The sequence below is a fragment of the Carassius gibelio genome, chromosome B19 (assembly GCF_023724105.1).
Source record: "Carassius gibelio isolate Cgi1373 ecotype wild population from Czech Republic chromosome B19, carGib1.2-hapl.c, whole genome shotgun sequence".
In the NCBI taxonomy this organism is placed as follows: Eukaryota; Metazoa; Chordata; class Actinopteri; order Cypriniformes; family Cyprinidae; genus Carassius; species Carassius gibelio.
The window spans coordinates 3,805,602-3,828,737 of record NC_068414.1 but is presented as its reverse complement, the minus strand read 5'-3'; the positions used below and the strand labels follow the sequence as shown (position 1 = coordinate 3,828,737).

General features: G+C 47.1%; 5 non-coding genes across 5 annotated transcripts; all 5 read left to right on the top strand.

Annotated features, from left to right (window-relative positions):
• The first annotated feature begins 1,896 nt into the window (after nucleotides 1-1,896).
• Nucleotides 1,897-1,968, top strand: trnad-guc (transfer RNA aspartic acid (anticodon GUC)). Its single transcript has one exon. It is a non-coding gene; the product is annotated as a tRNA-Asp (tRNA).
• A 2,167-nt stretch (nucleotides 1,969-4,135) lies between these two features.
• trnad-guc (transfer RNA aspartic acid (anticodon GUC)) lies at nucleotides 4,136-4,207 on the top strand. Its single transcript has one exon. It is a non-coding gene; the product is annotated as a tRNA-Asp (tRNA).
• A 5,526-nt stretch (nucleotides 4,208-9,733) lies between these two features.
• Nucleotides 9,734-9,805, top strand: trnad-guc (transfer RNA aspartic acid (anticodon GUC)). The gene has a single exon. It is a non-coding gene; the product is annotated as a tRNA-Asp (tRNA).
• Nucleotides 9,806-11,973: 2,168 nt separating this feature from the next.
• On the top strand, nucleotides 11,974-12,045 carry trnad-guc (transfer RNA aspartic acid (anticodon GUC)). The gene has a single exon. It is a non-coding gene; the product is annotated as a tRNA-Asp (tRNA).
• Nucleotides 12,046-17,571: 5,526 nt separating this feature from the next.
• Nucleotides 17,572-17,643, top strand: trnad-guc (transfer RNA aspartic acid (anticodon GUC)). Its single transcript has one exon. It is a non-coding gene; the product is annotated as a tRNA-Asp (tRNA).
• The last annotated feature ends 5,493 nt before the right edge of the window (nucleotides 17,644-23,136 follow it).

The window sequence follows — 23,136 nt, the reverse complement described above, 5'->3', positions numbered from 1 at the left end:
GTGCTAGGGCTGGGTCTGCGTCAGAAGAAGCCATGCATTGTTTAGTTATGTCAGTGCAGTGCCGTCAGTTGGGGGAGAAACGGCAGCATGCACGGCTCCTCGTTAGTATAGTGGACAGTATCTCCGCCTGTCACGCGGAAGACCGGGGTTCGACGGGGAGAGCTGGTTCTTTTCGTCTTCCGAATGATCCATCCAAAATTTTCGGTTGGATTCGCAGGTCACAGAAGGAGTTCTGCTTCGACGTCAGCCCGAGCCAAAGGACATGCGTTGGCCGGGAATCGAACCCGGGTCAACTGCTTGGAAGGCAGCTATGCTCACCACTATACCAACAACGCAGGCGGAAGTCAGTAGCTTTATTGACGCACTGTGTTCCTAATAAATGTTGTTCAGTTGCATTGACACAATACTTTTTGTTTAAAGCGCAATTAAAAAAAAGCTGATCTACTGGTTTCGTCTGACAAGGGGAGAACTGTCTCCCTGACTGAGCCTGGTTTCTCACCGGGTTTTTTCTCCATCCTTTCACCGATCGAGTTTTGGTTTCTTCCCTCTGTCGCTTCTGGCAGGCGGAGCTGGGGACACTTCATGTACAGCGATATCGTTGACTTGATTGCAAATTATTGCACAGATACTATTTAAACTGAACTTACCTGAATGATGTCATCAAAGAGTTCAATAACGAAATGCCTTTAACTGTCATTTTGCTTTTTGACGCACTGTGTTCCTAATAAATGTTGTTCAGTTGCATTGACACAATACTTTTTGTTTAAAGCGCAATAAAAAAAATAATAAAAAAAAAAGAGTCCAAACAATGACCCCTGCTACCGGTAGTGTTGCAAGGGTTATGCGACTTCAGCTAATGATGGGTCCATCCGAAATTATTCCATCCAAAAGTTTTGGGTGGAGGCACAGGTCACAGAGGGAGTTCTGCTTCGATGTCAGCCCGAGCCAAAGGACATGCGTTGGCCGGGAATCGAATCCGGGTCAACTGCTTGGAAGGCAGCTATGCTCACCACTATACCACCAACGCAGTCGGCAGTCAGCAACTTGCGCCGTCACTAAGAAGGCTCGAAGTGCACGAGTCGCCGATAGGGCTAGAGGAGAAATCCCTTATTCCGAGGTCACCGTAGCCACCAGATCCAGTCTGTATCCGCTTCAGTCACCCGGATCCAGTTCGTATCCAGAGAAGATGTTGGATCAACACCTAGAAAGGACCTCTATGGCCCAGAAACACAGCGGAGACCGTGACAACTAGATGAGCCGCAGATACAAATCCCCTGTAAAGACCACCTGGACAAGACCACAGGAAACAGATGATTCTTCTGCACAGTCTGACATTCCTGCAGCCTGGAGCTGATCTACCTGTTTCGTCTGACAAGGGGAGAACTGTCTCCCCGACTGAGCCTGGTTTCTCACCGGGTTTTTTCTCCATCCTTTCACCGATCGAGTTTTGGTTTCTTGCCTCTGTCGCTTCTGGCAGGCGGAGCTGGGGACACTTCAAGTACAGCGATATCGTTGACTTGATTGCAAATTATTGCACAGATACTATTTAAACTGAACTTAGCTGAATGATGTCATCAAAGAGTTCAATAACGAAATGCCTTTAACTGTCATTTTGCTTTTTGACGCACTATGTTCCTAATTAATGTTGTTCAGTTGCATTGACGCAATACTTTTTGTTTAAAGCGCAATTTAAAAAAAAAAAAAAAAAAAAAAAAGAGTCCAAACAATGACCCCTGCTACGGGTAGTGTTCCAAGTGTTATGCGACTTCAGCTAATGATGGGTCCATCAGAAATTTTACGGTGCTAGGGCTGGGTCTGCGTCAGAAGAAGCCATGCATTGTTTAGTTATGTCAGTGCAGTGCCGTCAGTTGGGGGAGAAACGGCAGCATGCACGGCTCCTCGTTAGTATAGTGGACAGTATCTCCGCCTGTCACGCGGAAGACCGGGGTTCGATTCCCCGACGGGGAGAGCTGGTTCTTTTCGTCTTCCGAATGATCCATCCAAAATGTTTGGTTGGAGTCGCAGGTCACAGAAGGAGTTCTGCTTCGACGTCAGCCCGAGCCAAAGGACATGCGTTGGCCGGGAATCGAACCCGGCTCAACTGCTTGGAAGGCAGCTATGCTCACCACTATACCACCAACGCAGGCGGAAGTCAGTAGCTTTATTGACGCACTGTGTTCCTAATAAATGTTGTTCAGTTGCATTGACACAATACTTTTTGTTTAAAGCGCAATAAAAAAAAAAAAAAAAAGAGTCCAAACAATGACCCCTGCTACGGGTAGTGTTGCAAGTGTTGTGCGACTTCAGCTAATGATGGGTCCATCCGAAATTATTCCATCCAAAAGTTTTGGGTGGAGGCACAGGTCACAGAGGGAGTTCTGCTTCGACGTCAGCCCGAGCCAAAGGACATGCGTTGGCCGGGAATCGAATCCGGGTCAACTGCTTGGAAGGCAGCTATGCTCACCACTATACCACCAACGCAGTCAGCAGTTAGCAACTTGCGCCGTCACTAAGAAGGCTCGAAGTGCACGAGTCGCCGATAGGGCTAGAGGAGCAGATGAGATCTTTGTTTGGACCCGTCACTAAAGAGAGCCTTCAAGAATTTGCATCCCGTCACGTACAAGAAAGCGCTGCCTTCCCATCCGGCTAAATAAACACGAAGTGGTCAAATGCAGAGAGTGCCTATAATAACCAAAAGCCCAATCAAGGCAATCTCTTTCTCATGCCTCTGTCTGAAAAGTTGGATAAAATCTTATATGAAAAAAAAAAGTCTTTTAAAGAAATCCCTTATTCCGAGGTCACCGTAGCCACCAGATCCAGTCTGTATCCGCTTCAGTCACCCGGATCCAGTCCGTATCCAGAGAAGATGTTGGATCAACACCTAGAAAGGACCTCTATGGCCCAGAAACACAGCGGAGACCGCCAACGCAGGCGGAAGTCAGTAGCTTTATTGACGCACTGTGTTCCTAATAAATGTTGTTCAGTTGCATTGACACAATACTTTTTGTTTAAAGCGCAATTAAAAAAAAAAAAAAGAGTCCAAACAATGACCCCTGCTACGGGTAGTGTTGCAAGTGTTATGCGACTTCAGCTAATGATGGGTCCATCCGAAATTATTCCATCCAAAAGTTTTGGGTGGAGGCACAGGTCACAGAGGGAGTTCTGCTTCGACGTCAGCCCGAGCCAAAGGACATGCGTTGGCCGGGAATCGAATCCTGGTCAACTGCTTGGAAGGCAGCTATGCTCACCACTATACCACCAACGCAGTCAGCAGTCAGCAACTTGCGCCGTCACTAAGAAGGCTCGAAGTGCACGAGTCGCCGATAGGGCTAGAGGAGAAATCCCTTATTCCGAGGTCACCGTAGCCACCAGATCCAGTCTGTATCCGCTTCAGTCACCCGGATCCAGTCCGTATCCAGAGAAGATGTTGGATCAACACCTAGAAAGGACCTCTATGGCCCAGAAACACAGCGGAGACCGTGACAACTAGATGAGCCGCAGATACAAATCCCCTGTAAAGACCACCTGGACAAGACCACAGGAAACAGATGATTCTTCTGCACAGTCTGACATTCCTGCAGCCTGGAGCTGATCTACCTGTTTCGTCTGACAAGGGGAGAACTGTCTCCCCGACTGAGCCTGGTTTCTCACCAGGTTTTTTCTCCATCCTTTCACCGATCGAGTTTTGGTTTCTTGCCTCTGTCGCTTCTGGCAGGCGGAGCTGGGGACACTTCAAGTACAGCGATATCGTTGACTTGATTGCAAATTATTGCACAGATACTATTTAAACTGAACTTAGCTGAATGATGTCATCAAAGAGTTCAATAACGAAATGCCTTTAACTGTCATTTTGCTTTTTGACGCACTATGTTCCTAATTAATGTTGTTCAGTTGCATTGACGCAATACTTTTTGTTTAAAGCGCAATTTAAAAAAAAAAAAAAAAAAAAAAAAAGAGTCCAAACAATGACCCCTGCTACGGGTAGTGTTCCAAGTGTTATGCGACTTCAGCTAATGATGGGTCCATCAGAAATTTTACGGTGCTAGGGCTGGGTCTGCGTCAGAAGAAGCCATGCATTGTTTAGTTATGTCAGTGCAGTGCCGTCAGTTGGGGGAGAAACGGCAGCATGCACGGCTCCTCGTTAGTATAGTGGACAGTATCTCCGCCTGTCACGCGGAAGACCGGGGTTCGATTCCCCGACGGGGAGAGCTGGTTCTTTTCGTCTTCCGAATGATCCATCCAAAATGTTTGGTTGGAGTCTCAGGTCACAGAGGGAGTTCTGCTTCGACGTCAGCCCGAGCCAAAGGACATGCGTTGGCCGGGAATCGAATCCGGGTCAACTGCTTGGAAGGCAGCTATGCTCACCACTATACCACCAACACAGTCAGCAGTCAGCAACTTGCGCCGTCACTAAGAAGGCTCGAAGTGCACGAGTCGCCGATAGGGCTAGAGGAGCAGATGAGATCTTTGTTTGGACCCGTCACTAAAGAGAGCCTTCAAGAATTTGCATCCCGTCACGTACAAGAAAGCGCTGCCTTCCCATCCGGCTAAATAAACACGAAGTGGTCAAACGCAGAGAGTGCCTATAATAACCAAAAGCCCAATCAAGGCAATCTCTTTCTCATGCCTCTGTCTGAAAAGTTGGATAAAATCTTATATGAAAAAAAAAGTATTTTAAAGAAATCCCTTATTCCGAGGTCACCGTAGCCACCAGATCCAGTCTGTATCCGCTTCAGTCACCCGGATCCAGTCCGTATCCAGAGAAGATGTTGGATCAACACCTAGAAAGGACCTCTATGGCCCAGAAACACAGCGGAGACCGCCAACGCAGGCGGAAGTCAGTAGCTTTATTGACGCACTGTGTTCCTAATAAATGTTGTTCAGTTGCATTGACACAATACTTTTTGTTTAAAGCGCAATTAAAAAAAAAAAAAGAGTCCAAACAATGACCCCTGCTACGGGTAGTGTTGCAAGTGTTATGCGACTTCAGCTAATGATGGGTCCATCCGAAATTATTCCATCCAAAAGTTTTGGGTGGAGGCACAGGTCACAGAGGGAGTTCTGCTTCGACGTCAGCCCGAGCAAAAGGACATGCGCACTGCTCTCTCCAACTGCTTGGAAGGCAGCTATGCTCACCACTATACCACCAACGCAGTCAGCAGTCAGCAACTTGCGCCGTCACTAAGAAGGCTCGAAGTGCACGAGTCGCCGATAGGGCTAGAGGAGCAGATGAGATCTTTGTTTGGACCCGTCACTAAAGAGAGCCTTCAAGAATTTGCATCCCGTCACGTACAAGAAAGCGCTGCCTTCCCATCCGGCTAAATAAACACGAAGTGGTCAAACGCAGAGAGTGCCTATAATAACCAAAAGCCCAATCAAGGCAATCTCTTTCTCATGCCTCTATCTGAAAAGTTGGATAAAATCTTATATGAAAAAAAAAGTCTTTTAAAGAAATCCCTTATTCCGAGGTCACCGTAGCCACCAGATCCAGTCTGTATCCGCTTCAGTCACCCGGATCCAGTCCGTATCCAGAGAAGATGGTGGATCAACACCTAGAAAGGACCTCTATGGCCCAGAAACACAGCGGAGACCGTGACAACTAGATGAGCCGCAGATACAAATCCCTTGTAAAGACCACCTGGACAAGACCACAGGAAACAGATGATTCTTCTGCACAGTCTGACATTCCTGCAGCCTGGAGCTGATCTACTGGTTTCGTCTGACAAGGGGAGAACTGTCTCCCCGACTGAGCCTGGTTTCTCACCGGGTTTTTTCTCCATCCTTTCACCGATCGAGTTTTGGTTTCTTCCCTCTGTCGCTTCTGGCAGGCGGAGCTGGGGACACTTCATGTACAGCGATATCGTTGACTTGATTGCAAATTATTGCACAGATACTATTTAAACTGAACTTAGCTGAATGATGTCATCAAAGAGTTCAATAACGAAATGCCTTTAACTGTCATTTTGCTTTTTGACGCACTGTGTTCCTAATTAATGTTGTTCAGTTGCATTGACGCAATACTTTCTGTTTAAAGCGCAATTTAAAAAAAAAAAAAAAAAAAAGAGTCCAAACAATGACCCCTGCTACGGGTAGTGTTCCAAGTGTTATGCGACTTCAGCTAATGATGGGTCCATCAGAAATTTTACGGTGCTAGGGCTGGGTCTGCGTCAGAAGAAGCCATGCATTGTTTAGTTATGTCAGTGCAGTGCCGTCAGTTGGGGGAGAAACGGCAGCATCCACGGCTCCTCGTTAGTATAGTGGACAGTATCTCCGCCTGTCACGCGGAAGACCGGGGTTCAATTCCCCGACAGGGAGAGCTGGTTCTTTTCGTCTTCCGAATGATCCATCCAAAATGTTTGGTTGGAGTCGCAGGTCACAGAAGGAGTTCTGCTTCGACGTCAGCCCGAGCCAAAGGACATGCGTTGGCCGGGAATCGAACCCGGGTCAACTGCTTGGAAGGCAGCTATGCTCACCACTATACCACCAACGCAGGCGGAAGTCAGTAGCTTTATTGACGCACTGTGTTCCTAATAAATGTTGTTCAGTTGCATTGACACACTACTTTTTGTTTAAAGCGCAATAAAAAAAAAAAAAAAAAAAAAAAAAAAAAGAGTCCAAACAATGATCCCTGCTACCGGTAGTGTTGCAAGGGTTATGCGACTTCCGCTAATGATGGGTCCATCCGAAATTATTCCATCCAAAAGTTTTGGGTGGAGGCACAGGTCACAGAGGGAGTTCTGCTTCGACGTCAGCCCGAGCCAAAGGATATGCGTGGGCCGGGAATCGAATCCGTGTCAACTGCTTGGAAGGCAGCTATGCTCACCACTATACCACCAACGCATTCAGCAGTCAGCAACTTGCGCCGTCACTAAGAAGGCTCGAAGTGCACGAGTCGCCGATAGGGCTAGAGGAGCAGATGAGATCTTTGTTTGGACCCGTCACTAAAGAGAGCCTTCAAGAATTTGCATCCCGTCACGTACAAGAAAGCGCTGCCTTCCCATCCGGCTAAATAAACACGAAGTGGTCAAACGCAGAGAGTGCCTATAATAACCAAAAGCCCAATCAAGGCAATCTCTTTCTCATGCCTCTATCTGAAAAGTTGGATAAAATCTTATATGAAAAAAAAAAGTCTTTTAAAGAAATCCCTTATTCCGAGGTCACCGTAGCCACCAGATCCAGTCTGTATCCGCTTCAGTCACCCGGATCCAGTCCGTATCCAGAGAAGATGGTGGATCAACACCTAGAAAGGACCTCTATGGCCCAGAAACACAGCGGAGACCGTGACAACTAGATGAGCCGCAGATACAAATCCCTTGTAAAGACCACCTGGACAAGACCACAGGAAACAGATGATTCTTCTGCACAGTCTGACATTCCTGCAGCCTGGAGCTGATCTACTGGTTTCGTCTGACAAGGGGAGAACTGTCTCCCCGACTGAGCCTGGTTTCTCACCGGGTTTTTTCTCCATCCTTTCACCGATCGAGTTTTGGTTTCTTCCCTCTGTCGCTTCTGGCAGGCGGAGCTGGGGACACTTCATGTACAGCGATATCGTTGACTTGATTGCAAATTATTGCACAGATACTATTTAAACTGAACTTAGCTGAATGATGTCATCAAAGAGTTCAATAACGAAATGCCTTTAACTGTCATTTTGCTTTTTGACGCACTGTGTTCCTAATTAATGTTGTTCAGTTGCATTGACGCAATACTTTCTGTTTAAAGCGCAATTAAAAAAAAAAAAAAAAAAAAAAAGAGTCCAAACAATGACCCCTGCTACGGGTAGTGTTCCAAGTGTTATGCGACTTCAGCTAATGATGGGTCCATCAGAAATTTTACGGTGCTAGGGCTGGGTCTGCGTCAGAAGAAGCCATGCATTGTTTAGTTATGTCAGTGCAGTGCCGTCAGTTGGGGGAGAAACGGCAGCATGCACGGCTCCTCGTTAGTATAGTGGACAGTATCTCCGCCTGTCACGCGGAAGACCGGGGTTCGACGGGGAGAGCTGGTTCTTTTCGTCTTCCGAATGATCCATCCAAAATGTTCGGTTGGATTCGCAGGTCACAGAAGGAGTTCTGCTTCGACGTCAGCCCGAGCCAAAGGACATGCGTTGGCCGGGAATCGAACCCGGGTCAACTGCTTGGAAGGCAGCTATGCTCACCACTATACCAACAACGCAGGCGGAAGTCAGTAGCTTTATTGACGCACTGTGTTCCTAATAAATGTTGTTCAGTTGCATTGACACAATACTTTTTGTTTAAAGCGCAATTAAAAAAAAGCTGATCTACTGGTTTCGTCTGACAAGGGGAGAACTGTCTCCCTGACTGAGCCTGGTTTCTCACCGGGTTTTTTCTCCATCCTTTCACCGATCGAGTTTTGGTTTCTTCCCTCTGTCGCTTCTGGCAGGCGGAGCTGGGGACACTTCATGTACAGCGATATCGTTGACTTGATTGCAAATTATTGCACAGATACTATTTAAACTGAACTTACCTGAATGATGTCATCAAAGAGTTCAATAACGAAATGCCTTTAACTGTCATTTTGCTTTTTGACGCACTGTGTTCCTAATAAATGTTGTTCAGTTGCATTGACACAATACTTTTTGTTTAAAGCGCAATAAAAAAAATAATAAAAAAAAAAGAGTCCAAACAATGACCCCTGCTACCGGTAGTGTTGCAAGGGTTATGCGACTTCAGCTAATGATGGGTCCATCCGAAATTATTCCATCCAAAAGTTTTGGGTGGAGGCACAGGTCACAGAGGGAGTTCTGCTTCGATGTCAGCCCGAGCCAAAGGACATGCGTTGGCCGGGAATCGAATCCGGGTCAACTGCTTGGAAGGCAGCTATGCTCACCACTATACCACCAACGCAGTCGGCAGTCAGCAACTTGCGCCGTCACTAAGAAGGCTCGAAGTGCACGAGTCGCCGATAGGGCTAGAGGAGAAATCCCTTATTCCGAGGTCACCGTAGCCACCAGATCCAGTCTGTATCCGCTTCAGTCACCCGGATCCAGTTCGTATCCAGAGAAGATGTTGGATCAACACCTAGAAAGGACCTCTATGGCCCAGAAACACAGCGGAGACCGTGACAACTAGATGAGCCGCAGATACAAATCCCCTGTAAAGACCACCTGGACAAGACCACAGGAAACAGATGATTCTTCTGCACAGTCTGACATTCCTGCAGCCTGGAGCTGATCTACCTGTTTCGTCTGACAAGGGGAGAACTGTCTCCCCGACTGAGCCTGGTTTCTCACCGGGTTTTTTCTCCATCCTTTCACCGATCGAGTTTTGGTTTCTTGCCTCTGTCGCTTCTGGCAGGCGGAGCTGGGGACACTTCAAGTACAGCGATATCGTTGACTTGATTGCAAATTATTGCACAGATACTATTTAAACTGAACTTAGCTGAATGATGTCATCAAAGAGTTCAATAACGAAATGCCTTTAACTGTCATTTTGCTTTTTGACGCACTATGTTCCTTATTAATGTTGTTCAGTTGCATTGACGCAATACTTTTTGTTTAAAGCGCAATTTAAAAAAAAAAAAAAAAAAAAAAAAGAGTCCAAACAATGACCCCTGCTACGGGTAGTGTTCCAAGTGTTATGCGACTTCAGCTAATGATGGGTCCATCAGAAATTTTACGGTGCTAGGGCTGGGTCTGCGTCAGAAGAAGCCATGCATTGTTTAGTTATGTCAGTGCAGTGCCGTCAGTTGGGGGAGAAACGGCAGCATGCACGGCTCCTCGTTAGTATAGTGGACAGTATCTCCGCCTGTCACGCGGAAGACCGGGGTTCGATTCCCCGACGGGGAGAGCTGGTTCTTTTCGTCTTCCGAATGATCCATCCAAAATGTTTGGTTGGAGTCGCAGGTCACAGAAGGAGTTCTGCTTCGACGTCAGCCCGAGCCAAAGGACATGCGTTGGCCGGGAATCGAACCCGGCTCAACTGCTTGGAAGGCAGCTATGCTCACCACTATACCACCAACGCAGGCGGAAGTCAGTAGCTTTATTGACGCACTGTGTTCCTAATAAATGTTGTTCAGTTGCATTGACACAATACTTTTTGTTTAAAGCGCAATAAAAAAAAAAAAAAAAAAGAGTCCAAACAATGACCCCTGCTACGGGTAGTGTTGCAAGTGTTGTGCGACTTCAGCTAATGATGGGTCCATCCGAAATTATTCCATCCAAAAGTTTTGGGTGGAGGCACAGGTCACAGAGGGAGTTCTGCTTCGACGTCAGCCCGAGCCAAAGGACATGCGTTGGCCGGGAATCGAATCCGGGTCAACTGCTTGGAAGGCAGCTATGCTCACCACTATACCACCAACGCAGTCAGCAGTTAGCAACTTGCGCCGTCACTAAGAAGGCTCGAAGTGCACGAGTCGCCGATAGGGCTAGAGGAGCAGATGAGATCTTTGTTTGGACCCGTCACTAAAGAGAGCCTTCAAGAATTTGCATCCCGTCACGTACAAGAAAGCGCTGCCTTCCCATCCGGCTAAATAAACACGAAGTGGTCAAACGCAGAGAGTGCCTATAATAACCAAAAGCCCAATCAAGGCAATCTCTTTCTCATGCCTCTGTCTGAAAAGTTGGATAAAATCTTATATGAAAAAAAAAAGTCTTTTAAAGAAATCCCTTATTCCGAGGTCACCGTAGCCACCAGATCCAGTCTGTATCCGCTTCAGTCACCCGGATCCAGTCCGTATCCAGAGAAGATGTTGGATCAACACCTAGAAAGGACCTCTATGGCCCAGAAACACAGCGGAGACCGCCAACGCAGGCGGAAGTCAGTAGCTTTATTGACGCACTGTGTTCCTAATAAATGTTGTTCAGTTGCATTGACACAATACTTTTTGTTTAAAGCGCAATTAAAAAAAAAAAAAAGAGTCCAAATAATGACCCCTGCTACGGGTAGTGTTGCAAGTGTTATGCGACTTCAGCTAATGATGGGTCCATCCGAAATTATTCCATCCAAAAGTTTTGGGTGGAGGCACAGGTCACAGAGGGAGTTCTGCTTCGACGTCAGCCCGAGCCAAAGGACATGCGTTGGCCGGGAATCGAATCCTGGTCAACTGCTTGGAAGGCAGCTATGCTCACCACTATACCACCAACGCAGTCAGCAGTCAGCAACTTGCGCCGTCACTAAGAAGGCTCGAAGTGCACGAGTCGCCGATAGGGCTAGAGGAGAAATCCCTTATTCCGAGGTCACCGTAGCCACCAGATCCAGTCTGTATCCGCTTCAGTCACCCGGATCCAGTCCGTATCCAGAGAAGATGTTGGATCAACACCTAGAAAGGACCTCTATGGCCCAGAAACACAGCGGAGACCGTGACAACTAGATGAGCCGCAGATACAAATCCCCTGTAAAGACCACCTGGACAAGACCACAGGAAACAGATGATTCTTCTGCACAGTCTGACATTCCTGCAGCCTGGAGCTGATCTACCTGTTTCGTCTGACAAGGGGAGAACTGTCTCCCCGACTGAGCCTGGTTTCTCACCAGGTTTTTTCTCCATCCTTTCACCGATCGAGTTTTGGTTTCTTGCCTCTGTCGCTTCTGGCAGGCGGAGCTGGGGACACTTCAAGTACAGCGATATCGTTGACTTGATTGCAAATTATTGCACAGATACTATTTAAACTGAACTTAGCTGAATGATGTCATCAAAGAGTTCAATAACGAAATGCCTTTAACTGTCATTTTGCTTTTTGACGCACTATGTTCCTAATTAATGTTGTTCAGTTGCATTGACGCAATACTTTTTGTTTAAAGCGCAATTTAAAAAAAAAAAAAGAAAAAAAAAAAGAGTCCAAACAATGACCCCTGCTACGGGTAGTGTTCCAAGTGTTATGCGACTTCAGCTAATGATGGGTCCATCAGAAATTTTACGGTGCTAGGGCTGGGTCTGCGTCAGAAGAAGCCATGCATTGTTTAGTTATGTCAGTGCAGTGCCGTCAGTTGGGGGAGAAACGGCAGCATGCACGGCTCCTCGTTAGTATAGTGGACAGTATCTCCGCCTGTCACGCGGAAGACCGGGGTTCGATTCCCCGACGGGGAGAGCTGGTTCTTTTCGTCTTCCGAATGATCCATCCAAAATGTTTGGTTGGAGTCTCAGGTCACAGAGGGAGTTCTGCTTCGACGTCAGCCCGAGCCAAAGGACATGCGTTGGCCGGGAATCGAATCCGGGTCAACTGCTTGGAAGGCAGCTATGCTCACCACTATACCACCAACGCAGTCAGCAGTCAGCAACTTGCGCCGTCACTAAGAAGGCTCGAAGTGCACGAGTCGCCGATAGGGCTAGAGGAGCAGATGAGATCTTTGTTTGGACCCGTCACTAAAGAGAGCCTTCAAGAATTTGCATCCCGTCACGTACAAGAAAGCGCTGCCTTCCCATCCGGCTAAATAAACACGAAGTGGTCAAACGCAGAGAGTGCCTATAATAACCAAAAGCCCAATCAAGGCAATCTCTTTCTCATGCCTCTGTCTGAAAAGTTGGATAAAATCTTATATGAAAAAAAAAGTATTTTAAAGAAATCCCTTATTCCGAGGTCACCGTAGCCACCAGATCCAGTCTGTATCCGCTTCAGTCACCCGGATCCAGTCCGTATCCAGAGAAGATGTTGGATCAACACCTAGAAAGGACCTCTATGGCCCAGAAACACAGCGGAGACCGCCAACGCAGGCGGAAGTCAGTAGCTTTATTGACGCACTGTGTTCCTAATAAATGTTGTTCAGTTGCATTGACACAATACTTTTTGTTTAAAGCGCAATTAAAAAAAAAAAAAGAGTCCAAACAATGACCCCTGCTACGGGTAGTGTTGCAAGTGTTATGCGACTTCAGCTAATGATGGGTCCATCCGAAATTATTCCATCCAAAAGTTTTGGGTGGAGGCACAGGTCACAGAGGGAGTTCTGCTTCGACGTCAGCCCGAGCAAAAGGACATGCGCACTGCTCTCTCCAACTGCTTGGAAGGCAGCTATGCTCACCACTATACCACCAACGCAGTCAGCAGTCAGCAACTTGCGCCGTCACTAAGAAGGCTCGAAGTGCACGAGTCGCCGATAGGGCTAGAGGAGCAGATGAGATCTTTGTTTGGACCCGTCACTAAAGAGAGCCTTCAAGAATTTGCATCCCGTCACGTACAAGAAAGCGCTGCCTTCCCATCCGGCTAAATAAACACGAAGTGGTCAAACGCAGAGAGTGCCTATAATAACCAAAAGCCCAATCAAGGCAATCTCTTTCTCATGCCTCTATCTGAAAAGTTGGATAAAATCTTATATGAAAAAAAAAGTCTTTTAAAGAAATCCCTTATTCCGAGGTCACCGTAGCCACCAGATCCAGTCTGTATCCGCTTCAGTCACCCGGATCCAGTCCGTATCCAGAGAAGATGGTGGATCAACACCTAGAAAGGACCTCTATGGCCCAGAAACACAGCGGAGACCGTGACAACTAGATGAGCCGCAGATACAAATCCCTTGTAAAGACCACCTGGACAAGACCACAGGAAACAGATGATTCTTCTGCACAGTCTGACATTCCTGCAGCCTGGAGCTGATCTACTGGTTTCGTCTGACAAGGGGAGAACTGTCTCCCCGACTGAGCCTGGTTTCTCACCGGGTTTTTTCTCCATCCTTTCACCGATCGAGTTTTGGTTTCTTCCCTCTGTCGCTTCTGGCAGGCGGAGCTGGGGACACTTCATGTACAGCGATATCGTTGACTTGATTGCAAATTATTGCACAGATACTATTTAAACTGAACTTAGCTGAATGATGTCATCAAAGAGTTCAATAACGAAATGCCTTTAACTGTCATTTTGCTTTTTGACGCACTGTGTTCCTAATTAATGTTGTTCAGTTGCATTGACGCAATACTTTCTGTTTAAAGCGCAATTTAAAAAAAAAAAAAAAAAAAAAGAGTCCAAACAATGACCCCTGCTACGGGTAGTGTTCCAAGTGTTATGCGACTTCAGCTAATGATGGGTCCATCAGAAATTTTACGGTGCTAGGGCTGGGTCTGCGTCAGAAGAAGCCATGCATTGTTTAGTTATGTCAGTGCAGTGCCGTCAGTTGGGGGAGAAACGGCAGCATCCACGGCTCCTCGTTAGTATAGTGGACAGTATCTCCGCCTGTCACGCGGAAGACCGGGGTTCAATTCCCCGACAGGGAGAGCTGGTTCTTTTCGTCTTCCAAATGATCCATCCAAAATGTTTGGTTGGAGTCGCAGGTCACAGAAGGAGTTCTGCTTCGACGTCAGCCCGAGCCAAAGGACATGCGTTGGCCGGGAATCGAACCCGGGTCAACTGCTTGGAAGGCAGCTATGCTCACCACTATACCACCAACGCAGGCGGAAGTCAGTAGCTTTATTGACGCACTGTGTTCCTAATAAATGTTGTTCAGTTGCATTGACACACTACTTTTTGTTTAAAGCGCAATAAAAAAAAAAAAAAAAAAAAAAAAAAAAAGAGTCCAAACAATGACCCCTGCTACCGGTAGTGTTGCAAGGGTTATGCGACTTCCGCTAATGATGGGTCCATCCGAAATTATTCCATCCAAAAGTTTTGGGTGGAGGCACAGGTCACAGAGGGAGTTCTGCTTCGACGTCAGCCCGAGCCAAAGGATATGCGTGGGCCGGGAATCGAATCCGTGTCAACTGCTTGGAAGGCAGCTATGCTCACCACTATACCACCAACGCATTCAGCAGTCAGCAACTTGCGCCGTCACTAAGAAGGCTCGAAGTGCACGAGTCGCCGATAGGGCTAGAGGAGCAGATGAGATCTTTGTTTGGACCCGTCACTAAAGAGAGCCTTCAAGAATTTGCATCCCGTCACGTACAAGAAAGCGCTGCCTTCCCATCCGGCTAAATAAACACGAAGTGGTCAAACGCAGAGAGTGCCTATAATAACCAAAAGCCCAATCAAGGCAATCTCTTTCTCATGCCTCTATCTGAAAAGTTGGATAAAATCTTATATGAAAAAAAAAAGTCTTTTAAAGAAATCCCTTATTCCGAGGTCACCGTAGCCACCAGATCCAGTCTGTATCCGCTTCAGTCACCCGGATCCAGTCCGTATCCAGAGAAGATGGTGGATCAACACCTAGAAAGGACCTCTATGGCCCAGAAACACAGCGGAGACCGTGACAACTAGATGAGCCGCAGATACAAATCCCTTGTAAAGACCACCTGGACAAGACCACAGGAAACAGATGATTCTTCTGCACAGTCTGACATTCCTGCAGCCTGGAGCTGATCTACTGGTTTCGTCTGACAAGGGGAGAACTGTCTCCCCGACTGAGCCTGGTTTCTCACCGGGTTTTTTCTCCATCCTTTCACCGATCGAGTTTTGGTTTCTTCCCTCTGTCGCTTCTGGCAGGCGGAGCTGGGGACACTTCATGTACAGCGATATCGTTGACTTGATTGCAAATTATTGCACAGATACTATTTAAACTGAACTTAGCTGAATGATGTCATCAAAGAGTTCAATAACGAAATGCCTTTAACTGTCATTTTGCTTTTTGACGCACTGTGTTCCTAATTAATGTTGTTCAGTTGCATTGACGCAATACTTTCTGTTTAAAGCGCAATTAAAAAAAAAAAAAAAAAAAAAAGAGTCCAAACAATGACCCCTGCTACGGGTAGTGTTCCAAGTGTTATGCGACTTCAGCTAATGATGGGTCCATCAGAAATTTTACGGTGCTAGGGCTGGGTCTGCGTCAGAAGAAGCCATGCATTGTTTAGTTATGTCAGTGCAGTGCCGTCAGTTGGGGGAGAAACGGCAGCATGCACGGCTCCTCGTTAGTATAGTGGACAGTATCTCCGCCTGTCACGCGGAAGACCGGGGTTCGACGGGGAGAGCTGGTTCTTTTCGTCTTCCGAATGATCCATCCAAAATGTTCGGTTGGATTCGCAGGTCACAGAAGGAGTTCTGCTTCGACGTCAGCCCGAGCCAAAGGACATGCGTTGGCCGGGAATCGAACCCGGGTCAACTGCTTGGAAGGCAGCTATGCTCACCACTATACCAACAACGCAGGCGGAAGTCAGTAGCTTTATTGACGCACTGTGTTCCTAATAAATGTTGTTCAGTTGCATTGACACAATACTTTTTGTTTAAAGCGCAATTAAAAAAAAGCTGATCTACTGGTTTCGTCTGACAAGGGGAGAACTGTCTCCCTGACTGAGCCTGGTTTCTCACCGGGTTTTTTCTCCATCCTTTCACCGATCGAGTTTTGGTTTCTTCCCTCTGTCGCTTCTGGCAGGCGGAGCTGGGGACACTTCATGTACAGCGATATCGTTGACTTGATTGCAAATTATTGCACAGATACTATTTAAACTGAACTTACCTGAATGATGTCATCAAAGAGTTCAATAACGAAATGCCTTTAACTGTCATTTTGCTTTTTGACGCACTGTGTTCCTAATAAATGTTGTTCAGTTGCATTGACACAATACTTTTTGTTTAAAGCGCAATAAAAAAAATAATAAAAAAAAAAGAGTCCAAACAATGACCCCTGCTACCGGTAGTGTTGCAAGGGTTATGCGACTTCAGCTAATGATGGGTCCATCCGAAATTATTCCATCCAAAAGTTTTGGGTGGAGGCACAGGTCACAGAGGGAGTTCTGCTTCGATGTCAGCCCGAGCCAAAGGACATGCGTTGGCCGGGAATCGAATCCGGGTCAACTGCTTGGAAGGCAGCTATGCTCACCACTATACCACCAACGCAGTCGGCAGTCAGCAACTTGCGCCGTCACTAAGAAGGCTCGAAGTGCACGAGTCGCCGATAGGGCTAGAGGAGAAATCCCTTATTCCGAGGTCACCGTAGCCACCAGATCCAGTCTGTATCCGCTTCAGTCACCCGGATCCAGTTCGTATCCAGAGAAGATGTTGGATCAACACCTAGAAAGGACCTCTATGGCCCAGAAACACAGCGGAGACCGTGACAACTAGATGAGCCGCAGATACAAATCCCCTGTAAAGACCACCTGGACAAGACCACAGGAAACAGATGATTCTTCTGCACAGTCTGACATTCCTGCAGCCTGGAGCTGATCTACCTGTTTCGTCTGACAAGGGGAGAACTGTCTCCCCGACTGAGCCTGGTTTCTCACCGGGTTTTTTCTCCATCCTTTCACCGATCGAGTTTTGGTTTCTTGCCTCTGTCGCTTCTGGCAGGCGGAGCTGGGGACACTTCAAGTACAGCGATATCGTTGACTTGATTGCAAATTATTGCACAGATACTATTTAAACTGAACTTAGCTGAATGATGTCATCAAAGAGTTCAATAACGAAATGCCTTTAACTGTCATTTTGCTTTTTGACGCACTATGTTCCTAATTAATGTTGTTCAGTTGCATTGACGCAATACTTTTTGTTTAAAGCGCAATTTAAAAAAAAAAAAAAAAAAAAAAAAGAGTCCAAACAATGACCCCTGCTACGGGTAGTGTTCCAAGTGTTATGCGACTTCAGCTAATGATGGGTCCATCAGAAATTTTACGGTGCTAGGGCTGGGTCTGCGTCAGAAGAAGCCATGCATTGTTTAGTTATGTCAGTGCAGTGCCGTCAGTTGGGGGAGAAACGGCAGCATGCACGGCTCCTCGTTAGTATAGTGGACAGTATCTCCGCCTGTCACGCGGAAGACCGGGGTTCGATTCCCCGACGGGGAGAGCTGGTTCTTTTCGTCTTCCGAATGATCCATCCAAAATGTTTGGTTGGAGTCGCAGGTCACAGAAGGAGTTCTGCTTCGACGTCAGCCCGAGCCAAAGGACATGCGTTGGCCGGGAATCGAACCCGGCTCAACTGCTTGGAAGGCAGCTATGCTCACCACTATACCACCAACGCAGGCGGAAGTCAGTAGCTTTATTGACGCACTGTGTTCCTAATAAATGTTGTTCAGTTGCATTGACACAATACTTTTTGTTTAAAGCGCAATAAAAAAAAAAAAAAAAAAGAGTCCAAACAATGACCCCTGCTACGGGTAGTGTTGCAAGTGTTGTGCGACTTCAGCTAATGATGGGTCCATCCGAAATTATTCCATCCAAAAGTTTTGGGTGGAGGCACAGGTCACAGAGGGAGTTCTGCTTCGACGTCAGCCCGAGCCAAAGGACATGCGTTGGCCGGGAATCGAATCCGGGTCAACTGCTTGGAAGGCAGCTATGCTCACCACTATACCACCAACGCAGTCAGCAGTTAGCAACTTGCGCCGTCACTAAGAAGGCTCGAAGTGCACGAGTCGCCGATAGGGCTAGAGGAGCAGATGAGATCTTTGTTTGGACCCGTCACTAAAGAGAGCCTTCAAGAATTTGCATCCCGTCACGTACAAGAAAGCGCTGCCTTCCCATCCGGCTAAATAAACACGAAGTGGTCAAACGCAGAGAGTGCCTATAATAACCAAAAGCCCAATCAAGGCAATCTCTTTCTCATGCCTCTGTCTGAAAAGTTGGATAAAATCTTATATGAAAAAAAAAAGTCTTTTAAAGAAATCCCTTATTCCGAGGTCACCGTAGCCACCAGATCCAGTCTGTATCCGCTTCAGTCACCCGGATCCAGTCCGTATCCAGAGAAGATGTTGGATCAACACCTAGAAAGGACCTCTATGGCCCAGAAACACAGCGGAGACCGCCAACGCAGGCGGAAGTCAGTAGCTTTATTGACGCACTGTGTTCCTAATAAATGTTGTTCAGTTGCATTGACACAATACTTTTTGTTTAAAGCGCAATTAAAAAAAAAAAAAAGAGTCCAAACAATGACCCCTGCTACGGGTAGTGTTGCAAGTGTTATGCGACTTCAGCTAATGATGGGTCCATCCGAAATTATTCCATCCAAAAGTTTTGGGTGGAGGCACAGGTCACAGAGGGAGTTCTGCTTCGACGTCAGCCCGAGCCAAAGGACATGCGTTGGCCGGGAATCGAATCCTGGTCAACTGCTTGGAAGGCAGCTATGCTCACCACTATACCACCAACGCAGTCAGCAGTCAGCAACTTGCGCCGTCACTAAGAAGGCTCGAAGTGCACGAGTCGCCGATAGGGCTAGAGGAGAAATCCCTTATTCCGAGGTCACCGTAGCCACCAGATCCAGTCTGTATCCGCTTCAGTCACCCGGATCCAGTCCGTATCCAGAGAAGATGTTGGATCAACACCTAGAAAGGACCTCTATGGCCCAGAAACACAGCGGAGACCGTGACAACTAGATGAGCCGCAGATACAAATCCCCTGTAAAGACCACCTGGACAAGACCACAGGAAACAGATGATTCTTCTGCACAGTCTGACATTCCTGCAGCCTGGAGCTGATCTACCTGTTTCGTCTGACAAGGGGAGAACTGTCTCCCCGACTGAGCCTGGTTTCTCACCAGGTTTTTTCTCCATCCTTTCACCGATCGAGTTTTGGTTTCTTGCCTCTGTCGCTTCTGGCAGGCGGAGCTGGGGACACTTCAAGTACAGCGATATCGTTGACTTGATTGCAAATTATTGCACAGATACTATTTAAACTGAACTTAGCTGAATGATGTCATCAAAGAGTTCAATAACGAAATGCCTTTAACTGTCATTTTGCTTTTTGACGCACTATGTTCCTAATTAATGTTGTTCAGTTGCATTGACGCAATACTTTTTGTTTAAAGCGCAATTTAAAAAAAAAAAAAAAAGAGTCCAAACAATGACCCCTGCTACGGGTAGTGTTGCAAGTGTTGTGCGACTTCAGCTAATGATGGGTCCATCCGAAATTATTCCATCCAAAAGTTTTGGGTGGAGGCACAGGTCACAGAGGGAGTTCTGCTTCGACGTCAGCCCGAGCCAAAGGACATGCGTTGGCCGGGAATCGAATCCGGGTCAACTGCTTGGAAGGCAGCTATGCTCACCACTATACCACCAACGCAGTCAGCAGTTAGCAACTTGCGCCGTCACTAAGAAGGCTCGAAGTGCACGAGTCGCCGATAGGGCTAGAGGAGCAGATGAGATCTTTGTTTGGACCCGTCACTAAAGAGAGCCTTCAAGAATTTGCATCCCGTCACGTACAAGAAAGCGCTGCCTTCCCATCCGGCTAAATAAACACGAAGTGGTCAAACGCAGAGAGTGCCTATAATAACCAAAAGCCCAATCAAGGCAATCTCTTTCTCATGCCTCTGTCTGAAAAGTTGGATAAAATCTTATATGAAAAAAAAAAGTCTTTTAAAGAAATCCCTTATTCCGAGGTCACCGTAGCCACCAGATCCAGTCTGTATCCGCTTCAGTCACCCGGATCCAGTCCGTATCCAGAGAAGATGTTGGATCAACACCTAGAAAGGACCTCTATGGCCCAGAAACACAGCGGAGACCGCCAACGCAGGCGGAAGTCAGTAGCTTTATTGACGCACTGTGTTCCTAATAAATGTTGTTCAGTTGCATTGACACAATACTTTTTGTTTAAAGCGCAATTAAAAAAAAAAAAAAGAGTCCAAACAATGACCCCTGCTACGGGTAGTGTTGCAAGTGTTATGCGACTTCAGCTAATGATGGGTCCATCCGAAATTATTCCATCCAAAAGTTTTGGGTGGAGGCACAGGTCACAGAGGGAGTTCTGCTTCGACGTCAGCCCGAGCCAAAGGACATGCGTTGGCCGGGAATCGAATCCTGGTCAACTGCTTGGAAGGCAGCTATGCTCACCACTATACCACCAACGCAGTCAGCAGTCAGCAACTTGCGCCGTCACTAAGAAGGCTCGAAGTGCACGAGTCGCCGATAGGGCTAGAGGAGAAATCCCTTATTCCGAGGTCACCGTAGCCACCAGATCCAGTCTGTATCCGCTTCAGTCACCCGGATCCAGTCCGTATCCAGAGAAGATGTTGGATCAACACCTAGAAAGGACCTCTATGGCCCAGAAACACAGCGGAGACCGTGACAACTAGATGAGCCGCAGATACAAATCCCCTGTAAAGACCACCTGGACAAGACCACAGGAAACAGATGATTCTTCTGCACAGTCTGACATTCCTGCAGCCTGGAGCTGATCTACCTGTTTCGTCTGACAAGGGGAGAACTGTCTCCCCGACTGAGCCTGGTTTCTCACCAGGTTTTTTCTCCATCCTTTCACCGATCGAGTTTTGGTTTCTTGCCTCTGTCGCTTCTGGCAGGCGGAGCTGGGGACACTTCAAGTACAGCGATATCGTTGACTTGATTGCAAATTATTGCACAGATACTATTTAAACTGAACTTAGCTGAATGATGTCATCAAAGAGTTCAATAACGAAATGCCTTTAACTGTCATTTTGCTTTTTGACGCACTATGTTCCTAATTAATGTTGTTCAGTTGCATTGACGCAATACTTTTTGTTTAAAGCGCAATTTAAAAAAAAAAAAAAAAGAGTCCAAACAATGACCCCTGCTACGGGTAGTGTTGCAAGTGTTGTGCGACTTCAGCTAATGATGGGTCCATCCGAAATTATTCCATCCAAAAGTTTTGGGTGGAGGCACAGGTCACAGAGGGAGTTCTGCTTCGACGTCAGCCCGAGCCAAAGGACATGCGTTGGCCGGGAATCGAATCCGGGTCAACTGCTTGGAAGGCAGCTATGCTCACCACTATACCACCAACGCAGTCAGCAGTTAGCAACTTGCGCCGTCACTAAGAAGGCTCGAAGTGCACGAGTCGCCGATAGGGCTAGAGGAGCAGATGAGATCTTTGTTTGGACCCGTCACTAAAGAGAGCCTTCAAGAATTTGCATCCCGTCACGTACAAGAAAGCGCTGCCTTCCCATCCGGCTAAATAAACACGAAGTGGTCAAACGCAGAGAGTGCCTATAATAACCAAAAGCCCAATCAAGGCAATCTCTTTCTCATGCCTCTGTCTGAAAAGTTGGATAAAATCTTATATGAAAAAAAAAAGTCTTTTAAAGAAATCCCTTATTCCGAGGTCACCGTAGCCACCAGATCCAGTCTGTATCCGCTTCAGTCACCCGGATCCAGTCCGTATCCAGAGAAGATGTTGGATCAACACCTAGAAAGGACCTCTATGGCCCAGAAACACAGCGGAGACCGCCAACGCAGGCGGAAGTCAGTAGCTTTATTGACGCACTGTGTTCCTAATAAATGTTGTTCAGTTGCATTGACACAATACTTTTTGTTTAAAGCGCAATTAAAAAAAAAAAAAAGAGTCCAAACAATGACCCCTGCTACGGGTAGTGTTGCAAGTGTTATGCGACTTCAGCTAATGATGGGTCCATCCGAAATTATTCCATCCAAAAGTTTTGGGTGGAGGCACAGGTCACAGAGGGAGTTCTGCTTCGACGTCAGCCCGAGCCAAAGGACATGCGTTGGCCGGGAATCGAATCCTGGTCAACTGCTTGGAAGGCAGCTATGCTCACCACTATACCACCAACGCAGTCAGCAGTCAGCAACTTGCGCCGTCACTAAGAAGGCTCGAAGTGCACGAGTCGCCGATAGGGCTAGAGGAGAAATCCCTTATTCCGAGGTCACCGTAGCCACCAGATCCAGTCTGTATCCGCTTCAGTCACCCGGATCCAGTCCGTATCCAGAGAAGATGTTGGATCAACACCTAGAAAGGACCTCTATGGCCCAGAAACACAGCGGAGACCGTGACAACTAGATGAGCCGCAGATACAAATCCCCTGTAAAGACCACCTGGACAAGACCACAGGAAACAGATGATTCTTCTGCACAGTCTGACATTCCTGCAGCCTGGAGCTGATCTACCTGTTTCGTCTGACAAGGGGAGAACTGTCTCCCCGACTGAGCCTGGTTTCTCACCAGGTTTTTTCTCCATCCTTTCACCGATCGAGTTTTGGTTTCTTGCCTCTGTCGCTTCTGGCAGGCGGAGCTGGGGACACTTCAAGTACAGCGATATCGTTGACTTGATTGCAAATTATTGCACAGATACTATTTAAACTGAACTTAGCTGAATGATGTCATCAAAGAGTTCAATAACGAAATGCCTTTAACTGTCATTTTGCTTTTTGACGCACTATGTTCCTAATTAATGTTGTTCAGTTGCATTGACGCAATACTTTTTGTTTAAAGCGCAATTTAAAAAAAAAAAAAAAAAAAAAAAAGAGTCCAAACAATGACCCCTGCTACGGGTAGTGTTCCAAGTGTTATGCGACTTCAGCTAATGATGGGTCCATCAGAAATTTTACGGTGCTAGGGCTGGGTCTGCGTCAGAAGAAGCCAT